The 17,144-nt window shown below is 40.2% G+C and overlaps 1 long non-coding RNA gene across 1 annotated transcript; it reads left to right on the plus strand.

The window, feature by feature from the left end:
* The first annotated feature begins 3,949 nt into the window (after window positions 1–3,949).
* On the plus strand, window positions 3,950–11,795 carry LOC141421649 (uncharacterized). The gene is made up of 4 exons (XR_012446309.1): window positions 3,950–4,261; window positions 5,169–5,401; window positions 6,287–6,365; window positions 7,373–11,795. It is a non-coding gene; the product is annotated as an uncharacterized lncRNA (long non-coding RNA).
* Window positions 11,796–17,144: the final 5,349 nt, after the last annotated feature.

The raw sequence follows: 17,144 nt of genomic DNA on the forward strand, positions 1-17,144 counted from the left end.
CTAAGGACTAAGAAAGGAAGACTGAAGAAAAATATTCGTTTGTGTGAAGTGGGTAACAATAGCCAAGGGAAGAGTGTTTCAGGAAGGAGGGAGTCAGTCATTAATTCGGCCAAGGTAGCTTATAAATAAGGTAAGATACAGAATATAGTGAGGAGGGAATAAAGACTAATGGTGTCGGGAACAGCAAACTCAGTGGTGTCATTGACAGAGAAGTCTGATTAGATGGGCCTAGAGAGAAAATGGTGTTAATAGAGGCAAGAAAAAAAGAATGGTACTTGAGATCACTTTGGAAAAATTCTTTCAAAGTTTTTCCTACAAGTAATTAGGCATCAACTAAAAGTATCCATGTGATATTTATTTATTTTTGCTTATGTGTATCTGCACACACATTAATGCCCACACATGCAAAGACACAATACTTACACACATGCATGCACTCATGCACACATTTTTAAAAAGAAGAAAGCTACTGAAGTGCATATGATTGTTTATTAGAAAAAGAACATAAATACTATCAATTAAAAGTATTTGATGCACCTAGGTAAAATTTGCAGCATATTCTCTAATAGTTTTCTTTTTTGTCAATGGTTGGCAATGTACTGTAAATGGAGGATTTGATGAGCTCTGAAGACATTTCCACAGAACCAAAATCCTCTGTGTGATTCTACACACTGTTGTACAAACTATATTTGCCCTAATACATAGTAAATAAAAACAGTATTTCTTGTTTGATGTTAATGAACACGAAACATTCTCTGAGGCACTGTGCCTGTCAGGGAGGCTTGGAGAGATGTTAGAGCAGCTGTGTCCAGTGTGGAGCAGTCTCCGTGCAAGGCCTGAGTCCTCATGTTGTGCATTGACTCTGCTGAGTAGGTTGCATTATTTCCATTTAAAAATGAAGAACTACACTCAACAAGGTTAAGTGACTTATCCAACTGGCAGAAATAGCACCCTTTTTCAAGTGAGTGAGTACTCAACTTCAGAATGTTTCTTAATAGGACAGCCATTAATAGGGAGCCATTGTCTGAAAAGAAATCTCAAGGTAGTGTCCAATTTTTTTGTATCTCCGATTGCCACTTTTTACCTCTTCCCCACCAGAAGTAGTAGTTAAATCACAAAAGTCTAAGTGATAGATTTTTGTATCTCAGTTAATTTGAGGCCAATATACCCATCCACCTTTGCCTGTAATTGAAGTCACCTGTGTTCTATTGGCACAAACACAGGAAGTCCTCAAGGCTTAGTGATGACGGTCAGCAAGAAAACTGGAGCTAAGTTAAAGGTATGTGATTAAGCATTCTCATATACAAAGGAGGAGTAAGAATATACAACTGAAAACCTTTCACTAGACAACCCACAGAAATGTATTTCAGCATAATATCATTTTCCAAATAAGTAACATTTAGTTTTACTGATCACAATGAAAAAAATTGGCCTAGAACTGTACTGAAGATACTGCAACCATGAATTAAAAGTGATTCAGATATAGATACTGGGTTTATTACTCTTATCTCTATTAAAAAAGAAGTGAAGCACTGAAATGATTAGAAATATATTAATCAAAAAGTAATCCAATAAATTACATATCCAGTCTTTTAATTTGGGTGTAGAAATAGTGAGCAAAGGATATTCCATACATGACAATATTATCTATATTTTTGTAGAAATATACAAGGCAATGAAGGTTTTACTCACATTGTTCCTTTTTTGCACATGACAGTTCAATGAGGTTAACAGACATTATATTATCATTATTTAATATATGGTAAAAAGATGACTTTAAAGAGTTAGAAGTTTTATGTCTCAGGTTTTCACATAAAATAGTCACTAGTATAAATAATATTTTATGGGGGTCTTGCTTTGCAATGCAAAAGTCCCTTCCCCATTGGACTAGAAATTATTTCCAAATTGTGCCATAAAATAGTATTTCCAAGATTCCTACACTGTGAAGGGTGGACTGGGTGAGGATTGTATCCTAGCTTTATAAACTGAGAGAAATTAGGAGAGATGGGTTAGGAATCACATGCTAATACATTTTCCTTGTGAGCATAATGTTTCATATGTTGTTTTGATGGTTCACACATTTTACAAGAACAAAAACTATTTAAAATGACTTTTTACAAATGTACTACAAGGAAAAATTTCCTTGTAATAGTTCTTCAATTCATTTCAGTTTATCTGTCCCTAGTTTTGTTATACTTCATTGATACTCATTTGTAGCATCAGATGTTAAACTGTATTTGGTTTTCATCATTTCAATTTCTGTAGTGAGTTACACAACTTGAGGAGAAATAGAATGGGTTTTCCTTCTTCAAGAAAAGACATCAAGATAATATAATCTGTTATTTCTGACAGGTCAAATTAATCAACTGTTCTTTTTTCTGTTCCTGGCAGGAGAGAGGGAGGGGAGGAAAGGAGTAAGAGGGAGAGAGACTCTGCTTTAGCATCTATCAGTGCTCAGAAAGGAAAGAAAATCTGTTCTTCTGGATATGAATAATCAAATGTATATGTTTTTAATTAGCGACATCTTTGTGCTCTATGCCTCATTTAAATGCTTTTATTTTCTTTAGTGTATTTTCTCTGATTATTCATGTTCCTACATGTCCAGAGAAAATAATTTAAACAACCAATTAAATAAGCTGAAATAAACATAGAGTTAACTACAGCAGAGAAAATAACTTTATTGACAGGGAGTGATGGTACCAAAAGGGTGTAGCCTGCGAGGAGAGTTTTCTTCCTCTAATAAAAATTGGGTACCTACTGAAATTTATTTGTACAGGAGACACATACCTTTTCCCTCAGATACAGGAAGCATATTGAGAAAAGAAAAACTTGCTATGCCACAATTCTGGGCAATCTGTTTCTTCAAGAACAAGAAAACAAAACGGCCTCTGCAAAGTTAGCCCCCAGTAGCAAATATTATGTTCATGTTCATGTATCTCACTAAGGTCAGGCATCTTCACCAGATGCGATTTTCGGAGACTCATTCAGATTTTTTAATTGTGCCCCTGTTCAATAGGGTTGGTAGAGAAAGTTGACAACGGCTTTCCTTGCACTTGGTGCATTTCTTGCAGCCGCAGCTCCACTTAGCTTAACGCCTGAGGCCTGCGATGAGTCCAACACTGACCTTGGCAGAGTCCTGGCAAGGCCAAGGTCGGGGGCAGGGGGAGGGGCGGGGGGCGGAGGGAGGGGGAAATGAAAGGATCGCTGCTGCAGGGCATGGCTCAAATTCCCACGAAAACAGGGACTTTTCCTGTGAGTAAAGGAGCTGCCTGTTGGATTTTCCTGCTTGTTTTTTCCTGACTGCATCTCGTTTTTCCTCTGGAACCACCCGGCGCCATGCTCACTTGACTGCCAGGGGAAGATCCACCCACCGGCATGGCTGGGTGGGGACCAGCGCAGCGCTGCGCTCTAACCCTGGGAGGAAGGCACATCTCCAAACCCGCCCCAAAGTCTCAGTCCGGGAGGAAGAACCTGAGCAACTGTTTGCTAGGGGAGGCCAGCCGGGGGGTGCAGAAGGTTGTCCATCCTAGGTCTCCGCTAGGATGACTGACAGTGTCACCACCACGCATTCCGACCCCTCCCACCCGTGCCCCTCGCGGGTCTTCCCGAATGTCCCCTCAAGTCTATTGACCATCTCCGAAGCAAAAATCCGCGATGCCCACGCTGGACTCTTGAAGAGGTGGCTGCGTCAATCACGCCCCCTCATTTCTCCTACTTCTGTCTTTTCCTTGTAGTTTCGAGGGTCTGTGTGGACGTGATTTGAAGCAGTTTCAAACAGTGTCCATATCGTAGACTTCAAGTCCCGTCTGGCTCCACCAGCACTTGCACCCATTGCGACCGCACGCAGCACTCCCTCCCCAAGCCCGCCTGCAGGCTCCACGACAACCCGATGCCCAGGGCAGGGGAGCGGGGGAAGTGGGGCGGCGTGCGACGGGAGCGCGGGGTCTGCGAGGCCCGGAGCCCCCGACTCCCACGGGGGACAAAGGGGAGACTCGGGGACAGGGAAACGCTCTGGAAGCCCAGGCCACTGCTGGGCGGTTGGGGTGTGGTTCTGGGCTTTGAAGGGCAGTGCTGGCCTAGCCCTCCCGCGACTTGACGCGTTCCCTTTGTCCCCTCCGTGGTGCGACAAGCCGCTTCCCGCCCTGCAGGAGCCCGGCCCCGGACAAAGCCGCCCGCGAGGCTATCACTTGGTCGCTTGGGAGCTGAGGACGGTCTGGCGGCTCCACCGCGACCCTGAACCAATTCAGCAGTGCTTTGAAAGGTAGCAAACCCTGGAAGTCTGTACTTTTTCATTCTTCCATCAGGTCCTTTTATTTTCTAACATTGATCTGTCGTTTCTGTGTGGATGATCTAAGAATCTTTACTGTTTCTAAATCTAGGAATTTCGAAAAGGGCTTCTCAAAATGTAAACACAGAATTTCAGAGTCTTCCAAAATAGCCTTTTTCATCTTATGTAATTAAAGATCCACGAGAGAAGCTCAGTGTTTTCCACTGTACACAATCTCTCCCTCCCTCCCTCTCTTTCTGTGTCTCTGTCTCTCTCTCTCTGTCTCTCTCTCCCCGCTCCTGTCTCCCCTCTCTGTCTCCTGTGCCTGTCTGTGTGCATGCATTTTCCTGTATTCTCTTTCATTTCTACCATTAGGAAACTCATTCTGGGCCACTGAAAACTCAAGAGAGGATCAAGTCCCATTTCTGATGAATTCCTGCCTTTCTGAAAGAGTTGCCACCAAGTAAGCATGGTGCTATTAAGTTGAAAAACAATTAACCCCTATCAAAAAATAAAGCACCAGAGAAGGAAAGGCGAGGCTGAAAGAGAAAGGTGTGTTTGCTCAGATTCAGTGGTGGAGGAAAGTGCAGTCTGCGGTGGGGCTGAGGGCTCTGATCCCTTACACTACAGGAGAGGATGGACGTCCAGCATCTCTGGACTGGACTGCAGACACCAGGACAGAACTGCACTGGTGTCTCTGCTGTCCTCACCACCACTGTCATCACCACTGGCAGCTGGGCACCCTGCTCCTCACAGCTGAAAGGCAGTACCTTCTGATATCCTCCTGCCTTGATGGACAAAAGTAATTCCCTATCCTCCCTTTACATGCAGGGCCTGGGCTCTGCTGAGTACTGCTCCACAAGTGAATTCAGCAGCAACTTCAAAAATAAATTTTCTACAGGGGTCTGGGAGAGCTGCAGGCAGAAGAGTGAAGTGGAAGTTCTCAGAAGTACTGAGAAATCATGGGCTCTGCAGTAGAGGCTGAAACATTCCAAGGCCCACAGATCTTGAAATGAGCGCATGTTACTAAGTGGATTGCATCTATGATAAAAGTAGCTTTGCCAGAGGCTAGGGATCTACTCAAACACCTATGTTGGAGAAACTGAAAAGACTTCTGTTTCCTCTACTTAACAGGTAAGTGATGCTACTGTTAGTTCTGTTTTATACAACTCTGAAACTTTTATGACTTTTCCCAATGTTTAGCAGAAAGAAAATAAACAGCATTATTTGCCTTGTAGATTAAAGAGAAGATAATTAATTTGGTTTCATTCTTAAATGGTTTTTCCTAGATCTCTGCCTCCCTAGGAGCTTGGGATCACAGCTGCAGACCACTATCCCCAGCTATTGGTTGAGACGGTGTCTCATAAACTTTTTGCCTGGGCTGGCCTCAAACTGCAATCCTTTCAGCCTGTCAAGTGGCTTGGATTACAAGCTTGAGCCACTGATACCACTGATACCTAGCTTGCCTTAACCTTTTGATCCTCCTACTACATGCTCCTGAGTGCTGGGATTACAGGCATATGCTTCCACACATGCAGTCTTTTAAAAGACTTACTGCTTTACAATGCATTGTCTAATATGACAAATATGACAAATATAATATCCCTTTAAAATAATCTCATGATTTCTCAATATGATAATTTTTAAGATTTAAATACATACATATTATAACATTTCTAATGTAGCACAACATTATTCATTATTTTGTACTTAAACAATTTGATAGCATTCATAATATACTTTGAATTCTACATCTGAATATACAGAGAGAGAGAGAGAGTTGTCCACCATGCAAATGAATGTATCTTATTAACAGAAAATGTGGTGTTCCTTTTTATTCCTTATTATGGAAGATTTTTCACTGATGAAGAGTTTGATCAATTTTTTAATTTAAGAATTCATGAGTAAGGACTGAGTGATTTCAAACCATGCTACTTAGGATGTTACATATAAATGATATGTGTGTTTGTTTGTCTGCTATTTACTTTTTTGTTTCTTTATTTCATTTGATTCCTACAGAGTCCAGTGTTTCTTCACTTAGTTCATTAAGTAGCTCTGACTCTATGAGCTTCATGGATGACAAAAAAATCTCTGCAAGGTACTCACTGTATTCTCATCAGTGTTGTCCTCATGATTTCCCTTTGTTTTTAATCTCTCAATTTTGTTTGATGGACTTTAATATGAGTTTTTTATAGGATTACCTGAAGTGACAAACCCACCTGGTGATTTAAGTACTTTTACCATTCTAAGCCTGTGCTTTCAAGTGTGAGAAGCAGACATGTGTCTGCTAGTCCGTGAGTTTCAGTTTAAAATTCTTCTGAAATGAGACAGTGATGCGTGGAATAACTGTATTGTACCATTCCGGGTAACATACCTTCCTTCCTGAGGGCAATGAGACTTTGATATGAGGCACACCTGAGGGATCAGGAGGATCAGCTGTTCCCCATTGTAGCTATCCATGGTAACATCATGAATATGTCTACTAATTCAGTCACTGAAGAGGGCTTCAAAAATTTTTATCATTGCTTGGAGAGGGAGGTGCGGAATCAGAGGCAGTTTCCAGACTTGTTTTTCCAGAACCTTCAGGAAAACAGTGACCATAATCCAGTTGCTGTCCTGGAGAGCCTTGTTCAGTCCTCTGCTGGTTGTGATGAGCCACTGTGTTGTGCCAATCACTCTGTAGACTGAGTTGGTTTTCGAGCAGTCATTTGTATGTATTTAACATGCTGATAGCACACTTATTATTCTAATTTTTTAAAAGTACTTTCTTTCTTTTTTAGAAACCCTAACTTACTACTAAATGGATAAAAAAATATAATAATGCAATTCATAGATTCTCTGGTTAAAACAGCGGTTTTGATGGCTTTTCCAAATAAGATAAACTTGAAATACAACTGATATTTTAAATATTTGAAAAAACATAAAGGCAAAAAGTTAATTGTAGAAGGCTGGTTTTTTTTTAGTTTATCAAGTTCACTGATTTAAGCTATCTATATAGTGTTTCTCTGCTTTGATTATATAGACAACCTAAGATACAGACAAGCCTTTTACAGCTCATCTTTGCGTGATATTCACTGAGCATTGTGGTTCTACCTTTTTCTTCAGCTCTCATAGTTGATTCTGACAATCAAGGTCTCCATCAGGACTACTGTATTCTGGATGCGGGGACCCTGCCCTCAGCACACCAGAGACCCAGAGGACTCTCCCCATTGCCTGCCCGAGAGTTCATTCATGAGGGAAGATCACAGAGCCCACAATACAACAAAATGTATGCATTTTCTTGAATGCTAATATAATCACAGTGGCATTAGCTACCTGTAGAATATTTGAAAATCTTTGAAAAGAGCCACACAATACAGAAAAATATATAATATGTTCCAGTAGCAATAGATGTTGTGAAGGAAACAAAACAAGGCAGGGTAAAGTTGGAGATAGGGCTGCTTTGACTGGCACAGCTAGGAAAGAACTCAGAAACTGGTTTTTGGAGTCCTAAAGAGGAGGTTTGTGAAAACTTTTTGGTCAGAAAAATGATCTAGTGTAATCTACCACTCTTTACCTAGGGCACCAATTCCACAAAGACAACAGTAGGGCTTGGGGTTTCTGCCCTCTTTCCTTAACATCCCCAAGGACGATTATGAATTGCCCCAAATCACCCTGCTCAGCACCAGGCAGGGGAAATAACTTATGTTTCACGGTTCTTGTGACTACTTCAAATCCTGTGAAGCATGGCTTCACAAGTATCTCCCACCTTTAAAATATTTTTCTAAACTAATAGGGTAAGTTTTGTCCTGTGATTTCTCCCCACCTTAAATGCGAAATAGATAAAAACTTTGCAATTAATATAAGGATTCTTCAGCAGTTTTTGATAAAAGAATCATCTTCCTAAACTATACTCAAGAGCTTAATCAATAAATTAGGAAGAACATATTTCAGTTTTAGTGTCTGAAAATTTTTCACCCCTTAAAGTCTAGTTGTGGGCCACAAAAAGTTAAGAAAAGAAAACACATGATTTGTTCGAATGTGGGTCTTTCAAATAGTTTTATTTAATCTCTAAACACATTTTAGTTAATTCATCATTACCAAATAGTTACTTCATTTGTTCAGAAAAAAGATTAATAAATGTTGCAATTTTCTCTATGTAGTTCAGGTCTAACAGTTTTACTTCAGCATTTCAATCAGGTGTCTTCACTATAGTTTGCCTCACTTAAAACCCCCAAATACATTAAATCCTTTCTCTGTAGTAATCATTTGGTGGCTGGAATGTAAACTTCAACAGTATTTTTTTTTCCTTTTCACATATCTACAAGAGGTTTTCAAATTAATGAATGAAGAATTGCCTGAACTATGATTTGTGTGTCAACTGAGTACCAGGTTAGGATTTTGAAATCCTGTTGCATGGAAGAGGAAAATTTTACTTTCAAAAAAACCTATATTTTATTTTTAAAGAAGTACTTGAAATATTGTTACAATCTTAAGAAGTACCTTAAAGAGCTACCTGAATACAAATTTCAGGCAAAATTTCATCAAGAAAAGAGAGAAAACAGAAAAAAACCATAAAGTAAACTGGTCATTTTAGTTTACTCTTTGTCGTTCACTGTGGATTTCACCTATCCATTTATTTTCTGTCACCCCTGGCACTGCTTGGTATTCTGAAGCAGACATACTGTTGCCTCTCTGTTGTGCAAACTGTATCCTCTTTCTTCACTTGCTTGGCTGATATTCATGACACCTGATTCAAAGACTGATATTCATGGCACTCCCAGGTTAAGAACAGGTCTATGTCTCTTCAGAAAAATCAAAGCTAGGATGTGTGGCTGTTTGGGTCCCCCACCTAGTCTCAGCCCAGTGACCTTGTTCCAGTGGCTCTGGAAGGGCCCATTTACTCCTCGCTCCAAAACCCACACATCACTGGGACCCTGCTGCTAGGTACAGCAGAGCAAGTTTTAGACAGGCTATTCCTTAGGAGGATACCTCAAAGCGTTCAGGCTTTCAAGTCTGGCCTACCCAGGAAAAATCTTAATTAGAGGAGACAAATCGAGGGCTTCAAAACAATCTGCTGCAAATCCGCATTTTGCCAGACAGCCTAAGAAAAAAACAAAGCACCCTTTTGCCTCCAGGCTCAGGAACCAGTGGAACCTTCAGAGGGCCTACTTCTTCCAGCTAGGTCTCACCTCTTAAAGTTTCTAAAGTCATGTCCCCAGATGAGTACACATTTAGCACATGAACCTGTGGGGACACTTCACATTCAAACCATAATATTCTGTCCTTGTCACCAAAGGCTCATGAACCATCCCATAACACAAAATGCATCTCTAAGGGTCCCCAAAGTTTTAGCAATTCCAGTATTGCTCAAAATTTTAAGTGCAATGTTTCCTCTGAGACTAAAGACAAACTTTTAGCTGAGACCTTGTAAAATAAAAAATGAGTTATATATTCCCATGATGCAATGGCATAGAGTAAACACTTCCATTGCAAAAGGGAGGAATAGCAGGATAACAAGGAAGGACTGTACCAAGCAAGACCAAATTCCAGTGGGGCAAACACTAAATCCTGTAGCTACATGTCCATCACCTATCATGTTGAGCTCCAAAAGAGAGGGCACTTGCAGCACACATGGTCTCTCTCTCTCTCTCTCTCTCTCTCACTCACTCTCTCTCAGTTTGGCTCTACTTGATATTTGCAGCTTCCCTCAACAGATATTCCATGTTCCTGGCATCTCCAACTTCCTGCAATCTCAATTGAACCTTTGGCTTCACCCCCATTGCATCATGCATCACCCTCTCATGGGTTGTCTGCAGGTACTCTGATCCTGCCACACATTGTCTAGTCTCTCAGGTTTACCTTTAAAATCTGGGTAGAAGATTCCATAACCCCATAACTCTTGCATTTTTCATGCCTGCAAAACTAGGACCACATGGACAATAACCAAGATTTTCTGTCAGCTTGAAGAGTAGGCAACCAGATTCCCTTAAATCATAGCTATGTTGACCACTGAGTGCCTGAGTGGCTGAGCACGGTGAAACCAATCCCAGAGAAACAACTTCCTAGGAGGCCATGTTCAAGCAGGGCACCCCAAAGGCAGACTCTTCACAGGGGAAAGTTTTCAAGAGAGTTTATTCTTCATACTCCTAGCCTGAGATGGGTGCTGTCTGGTCAATTCCTAAGATGATCTTAAGGCATTTTTCTATTGTCTCTATTGTACCTAGCATTTTTTACTGGTTCCCATCTCTTCAGAAGCCATGCCTTCATTAGCCCCAACTTTATGCTGGTTTTTCTGCCCAAACTGCAATTTTTTTTTCACATCTTTCTGCCCTGCTTTTTGCTCCCAATTATCACTGTAAGTTCAGCTAAAGCAGTTGGTAATACTCATGCCACAGCCTGCATACTGAGATCTGTTGAAATTTTCTCTGCCAGATTAATCCATCCATCAGCAGTAAACGCAGCCTCTCTCAAAAGTTAGGATGAAATGAGACAGGTTTCTTGCCACAATATAACAAAATGACCTTGAGTCCAAACCCTAGTAGAGTCCTTGTTCTCATTGGAGACCTCATGACCACAGTCTTTGCTATCAACATTTTTATTGACATTCTGGTCTTCTGGTCTCCACAAAAATCACCTATTTAGCTGTTTCCAGAATTCCAGGTTTTCTCCAAAGTCTTACAAATTCCTCCTTTGAAACAGGTCCAAAAGCTCTTGAACCACATTATCAGGTGTAGTCCCAGCAATGGCCCCACTTCTTGGGGGCTAATTTTAATTATTAGTGACTTTTGCATTAGGTGACCAAGTACCTGACTTAAACTACTTCACAGGGGCCCTTATTTATATTAGCTCACTGTTTCTGAGGACTCAGCTCATGGTCACTTGCCTCTGTGTTTCTGAGCCTTTAGTGACACAGTGCATTTTGGTGGTGGGAGTGTTGGACAAAGATTGTTCACCTCATGGTGGCCAGGAAGTAGAGAGTGACAAAGGGACTGTGTACTAGGTAGAACCTTCAGTAATGCCCTCAGTGACCTACTTCCTAAAGCTAGGTCCTGCTTCCTAATGTTTCTACCATTCTCAAAGTAGCACAACCAGCTGGGGCCCATCAAGTAATAATGAGAGCATTTTGTATTTTAAAGACACAAGTGTAATATATTATTATATGTAATAGATAATATTTTCTAATTGTTTAAATTTGATTTTATTAATCTGAATTTTTGCTATAAAGAAATATTTATGGACTAAAATTAAAAAGTATTTCCTTTTTTTTTACTTCTGGGTTTTATTTATAGTTAGAAATCCTTCTCCATCTAGAATTTGTGTGGTGAGGTTAGAACCCAGAGTCTCATGCATGCTTGGCAAGACACTACTACAGTTCTGCATTCTCAGATAGCTGTCCCCCACCAAGAATTTACAAAAAAGTATCCCCTCATTTCTTGTACTTTCATAGCTTTATTCTTATCTGTACTTTCTTTTTTTTTAATTTTTATTGTTTTATTATTCATATGTGCATACAAGGCTTGGGTCATTTCTCTTCCCTGCCCCCACCCCCTCCCTTACCACCCACTCTGCACCCTCCCTCTCCCCCCCACCCCCTCAATACCCAGCAGAAACTATTTTGCCCTTATCTCTAATTTTGTTGAAGAGAGAATATAAGTAATAATAGGAAGGAACAAGTGTTTTTGCTGGTTGAGATAATTTTTTCTTATCTGTACTTTATTTTTGACTAATGATGTTATGAATTTTTTAAAGATTTTTTTTCTTCATGGCTAATCTCTTGTTCAAAGTTAGTTTATTGATAATATATCTTTTCTACAGTGATTTAGAATGGGACGCTATTTTTACCTCAATGTGTCTGATTCTCCTTTGGGACATTATTTTTGTTTCTCTTAATGTACCTGGCTATTCATGTAATATGCTATTTATTGCATCTCTAAAATTTTGTCATTTTTGAGGATTATATATAAATGAAATCATACATTATGTAACCTTTGGAATTGATTTTTTTTCACTTAGCATGATTTCCTGGGAATTCATCCAGGTGTTGTGTGTATTGATACTCCTTTTCTTTTTATGGCTGAGTAGTATTCCATGATGTTGTTACATATAACAGCTTGTTTCATCATTCTCTTGATTTTGTCTGGGGAGTGGAATTGGGGTTTGAACTCAGGAATTTGCACTCATAAAGAAGGTGCTCAATTGCTTCAGCCACACTTCTAGTCAACCATTCACTCATTGTAGAGCTTCTTTCTATTTATGGCTACTATGAGAAGAACTAAGAATATTGGTGTATCTTGCTTTTGTGTGAATATAAGCTTTCATTGTTCCAGTACAATTGCTAGGCCAAATAGCAATTGCATGTTTAGTTTTAGCAAATACTGACAAACTGATTTCCAGAGTTGCTGTACTATTTTATGTTCATACTAGCAACATGAAAGTGATGCAATTTCTCCACATCCTCTGAAGTTGATATTGCCATTTTTCCTATTTTTGTTGTTTTGATAGGCATGCAGTGATGTTTAATTTTTGCTCTAACTCTCAATCATAAATTGAGAAACTCAAGAGGAGGAAAGTTTACTGTACCCACTCTCTCTTCTCCTTATGTGACTCCAGTGACACAGGTGTTTTTTTTTTTTTTTGTTATAGTCCCTCAGGTTCTTGAGGTTCTGTCCATCAATTTTTCAGTCTGTTTTGTTCACATATAGTAATTTCTATTATTCAGTCTCATTGATGAGTTCCTTGGTTCCCTTTATCCTCCTATTGAGCTCACTGTTTGAACTTTACATTTCTGTTCTAAAATTTCCATTGGTCCTTTATATCTTCTCTCTTTGGTAAGCTGCTTCTCTTTCAAAATTTATTTTGAGCATGTTTATAATTTTTTCTTGACATTATTTTAGGATGAGTACTTTGAAACCCTCATCAGATAGTCCCAACATATTTTTCACCACCGTGTTGGAACTTGTTGACTTTTCTTTCTTTCTTTCTTCCTTCCTTCCTTCCTTTCTTTCTTCCTTCCTTCCTTCCTTCCTTCCTTCCTTCCTTCCTTCCTTTCTTTCTTTCTTTTTTCCTTCCTTTCTTCCTTCTTTCCTGCCTTCTTTCCTTCCTTCCTTCCTTCCTTTCTTTCTTGCTTTTTTACTCTTAGTATTGTGGATTAAACCCAGGTCTTGTGCATACTAGACATGTTTTGCACAACATGAATCATGTTCCCAGCCCTTTTGTTTTTGTATTTGAGATAGGTTCTTGTCTGGGGTGGACTTGAACTCAAGGCTGTCCTGCCTCTACCTCCTTGTTAGCTGGGATTTCAAGTAACTGATACAGGTGTCAAGTGTGGACCAGGTTAGTGTCTGGGAGATGGTGAAGAATGAAGAGTTCAGACATCAAAGGTGAATAGATGCAAAGCTATAGGATATTATTAAAGGAAAGAAAAGAGTAGAGATTCCATATGGGAAGGGTTGGAGGAAAGTGATCTGTGGTAAAGCAGGCAAGCTGTTTAGGGGTATTTATGCTAATTTTGGTGGGCTTTCCAGGGGTTGGGATTGGGACTTGTGGATCTTTCTGATAGGTGGATGTATGCATGGGTCTTTCTGGTAGATGGATTTGAAAGAATTCCTTACATGAGTCTGGGCTGAAGTTTGGAGCTATCTGATTGCTATGTTTAAAGGATTCCTTATATGGTTTTGATGCAAAGATCTGGCACCAGGGACATTGTTTCAAGGGATTCCCTCCTTCCCTCTCTCTATCCTGTACCCATATTCTTTTCTTGCTGATCTTTGATCTGTGTCACTTCCATTTCTTGGCCCCCAGCTTAACTACCTTCATCCCAACTCCTATCATACCTACTTCCAGGAGAATTGGCACATTATTTATTTTTGTTTTCTAGTACATAGACAAAGTTGCTCTTTTCATTTATTTACACCTTTAAAAATTTAATTGGCACTTTGTAGCTTTTATCTAACAAGTCCTGAACATATCTTACTAGACTTACACTTATTTGACTTATAGTGGCAATTGCAAATTGTATTGCACTTAAAATTTTCTGCTTCCTGCTTTCATTGGTACTCTATTGATGTACATTTTAATTTTGTATGCTTTTCTAGTATTCTGCCTTATTGCTGAACATGGATATTAGTTTCTGGAAGTTTTGGTGTTATAGGATACTTTAGATTTTTGGCATAAATTATCAAGTCCTCTTCAAATTGTATGTGATTATTTTCTTTCTTTGTCTTACTGCCTTATTGCAGAGACTACAACTCTGACTATGAATGGTGGGAACAGTCACCATTGCTATGCTTTTGACCTTATACGAGATGAATTTCTTCTTCAATCATTAGCTATACACTTAGGTGTAGATTTTTTTTAAGAGTTTCCTTGTTAGGATTATTCCCTGTATTTCTATTTTATGAGAGTTGTTAATGTGATGATATTAAAATTCAGCATATTCCTTCTCATCACTAATTGATTTGATTATATGATTTTTCTTCTAAGTTGTTGATGTCAAGAGTTGATTGATTTTTAAATGTAAATTCAACCATTTATAACTGGTATAAACCTCCTTGTCCATTGAAGTATTGCTTGATTCAATTCTTAGTATTTTTTGAGATTCTGCATCTAAGTTAATAAAGGACTGTTTGCCTACTTTGAGTATCTTGTATAAAGAAACTTCATAAAGCAAATTGGGAAATGTTTCTTTCTCTTCCATTTTCTGCAAGAAGTTGCAGAGAATTAATATTCTTTAAAGATTTGGTAGCATTCTTCAGTTCAGTCATCTAATTTTTAATCTTTTGGGTGTGTACGGAGGGGAGTGAGCAGATGTTAATTTCCAAATTCAATTTTCTTAATAGTTTTATGGCATGTCAAGTTATTAATTTTGTAAGATATTGCCAAATAAAGACCACCCATGTGTGGAAAAGAAAGACTTATTGGAAACAGACCGCAGGGCTATCACTTTTATTGGGTTCAGAGTGAAGCAGCTTGGCTGAAAATGGGTAGTGGGCTTTATAGGAGGGGCCAAGCCATGGGGGAGGGAGAGTGTCTTTGGTCTCGATTATCTGTGATCACCAGATGGAACAGGTAGAGAAACAATCAGAGAAACAAGCAGGAGAGAAACAAGTCATAAATCAGGAGGTCTGGTTTTGGTGCTAGCCTCAGAACCTTCTGCCCAAGAATGCCAGGGACCTAACATTCCAGCCATTTGTTGGTATTATGGGCCCCGATCAATCTAGCTGCTTTGTGCTGAGTGGGGGAGTTGTTAAAGGGGGCTCACCTGGAATTTGAAAATTTGTGGGGTTCCCAGGAGCAGAGGCTGATGGTTTTTCCCAGGCTTCATTTGCAGGCAAGGCCAATTGTTGGGAGAAGTTTGTAGTAGCATCTGGTGGGAAGTCTGTCTGCTGGGTTCCCTGAATGATCCTGGAGGCATCTAGGGTTAAAGAGCATTTTCCTGGTTTAAGGGTTTGTATTTCCATAGCATCACTACATGTGCAGCCATTTTTCTTTCTATAGTAGCCTCTATAGTGGACTAGTAGATCCTATAACCAAGGGAAGGAAGCAGGAAAGTATTATGCATGCTCGCAGAATTAGACTCACTGCCCCACCAGTGTTTTAATTCACCTATGGCAGATCACCATCCTCCAAAAAGTTATTAGGATCCCAGCTTTTCCAAGTCTGGACAGGGACATGGGCAAGCTTTGTCATTCCCTCCATGATCTCCTCTATGACTTTTCCTTCATCATCAATCTGCAGGCAGCAGTTGCTCAGGTTAAATTTTCCACAAACTCCTCTCTCAGAGGCTAGCAAATAGTCCAAAGCCAACCGATTTTGAGAGATTGATAGCATTGTGCATCTTGGTGCCTTGTTTTGCCAGCAAATTGAGGGCTCTTGCAGTCTCATTAGTAATAATTTCAATGACATCCTTCAGCCTGATGATGCAGTGTAGCATATACATAGGGGTGCAGTAGCCCCAAGACCCATCCTCTGCCCAGGTGGCAGGACCATAGTACTGGATGATTCGCTCAGTAGGCCATTCGTCATCCTTCCAAGTGCCTATTTGTAAGTTTCCCCCATTTTTTTCTATTTAGTCTTTGTTCATATATGGGGACTTCCAGATATTTACCTTGTTCGAGGGGAAGCAAGAAGAAGGATGGTCTGATGGAGCTCAGCACACAAGACCCCAAACCAGTTTCTAGACAACACTGTATAGGCTTGCCTTCCACAGATCCAATACAGCCCCCTGGGAGCCTGCCAATCTATATCTGCAGTAAGATTGTCCCATGCTGTTTTGAGATTAGAAAAGTTGGCCAGTGGGTGAGGCTGGGGTTCCGTATGGTTTGGGGTACCCCACCACTGAGTCTCTTGGGCTGTGTCATTGTAAAACTTCTGTCCTAGACAAATTAGGTCCCTCATTAGGGTGGAGAATGGTTTTCCATGGCGGGAGATGCAGTAATTCCCAATAATGGAAGTTTTAAGGAGCCAGACGTTATCCTGTGTCGTGGGAAGGCACTGTCACTGAAAGGCACTCGTGGTCTAACTCCCTTGCCTCCCAGGGCCAGGGGTCTCCCATGTCGGCTCCTCCACACTCATAGCACGAAGTGACATTTAGTGTCTGGGCTATAGATTCGGCCAGTGTGAGAACAAGTTTTTAGTTGTAACAGAATTGGGGAATTTATCAGGCATTTCCTCATAAAAGGAGTGGAAGACCTGGTATGGGGAACTCTCATGGGTAACAGTTTTTAACCTAAGGTGTAACAGAGTCCCGGGGTCAAAGCCTTGGCCATCTGTCCTTATGCTAATTATCTGTCCCTGTGTCCAGTCAGATGGCTTAAGTACAGTGAAACTGACAGGGTTACAGGTGCCTTGACTGCAGTTAGGGGTAGTAGTGCCCTGTTGAAGGAGGGCTAAGTGT

This window comes from Castor canadensis, chromosome 3, assembly GCF_047511655.1.
Source record: "Castor canadensis chromosome 3, mCasCan1.hap1v2, whole genome shotgun sequence".
NCBI lineage: Eukaryota > Metazoa > Chordata > Mammalia > Rodentia > Castoridae > Castor > Castor canadensis.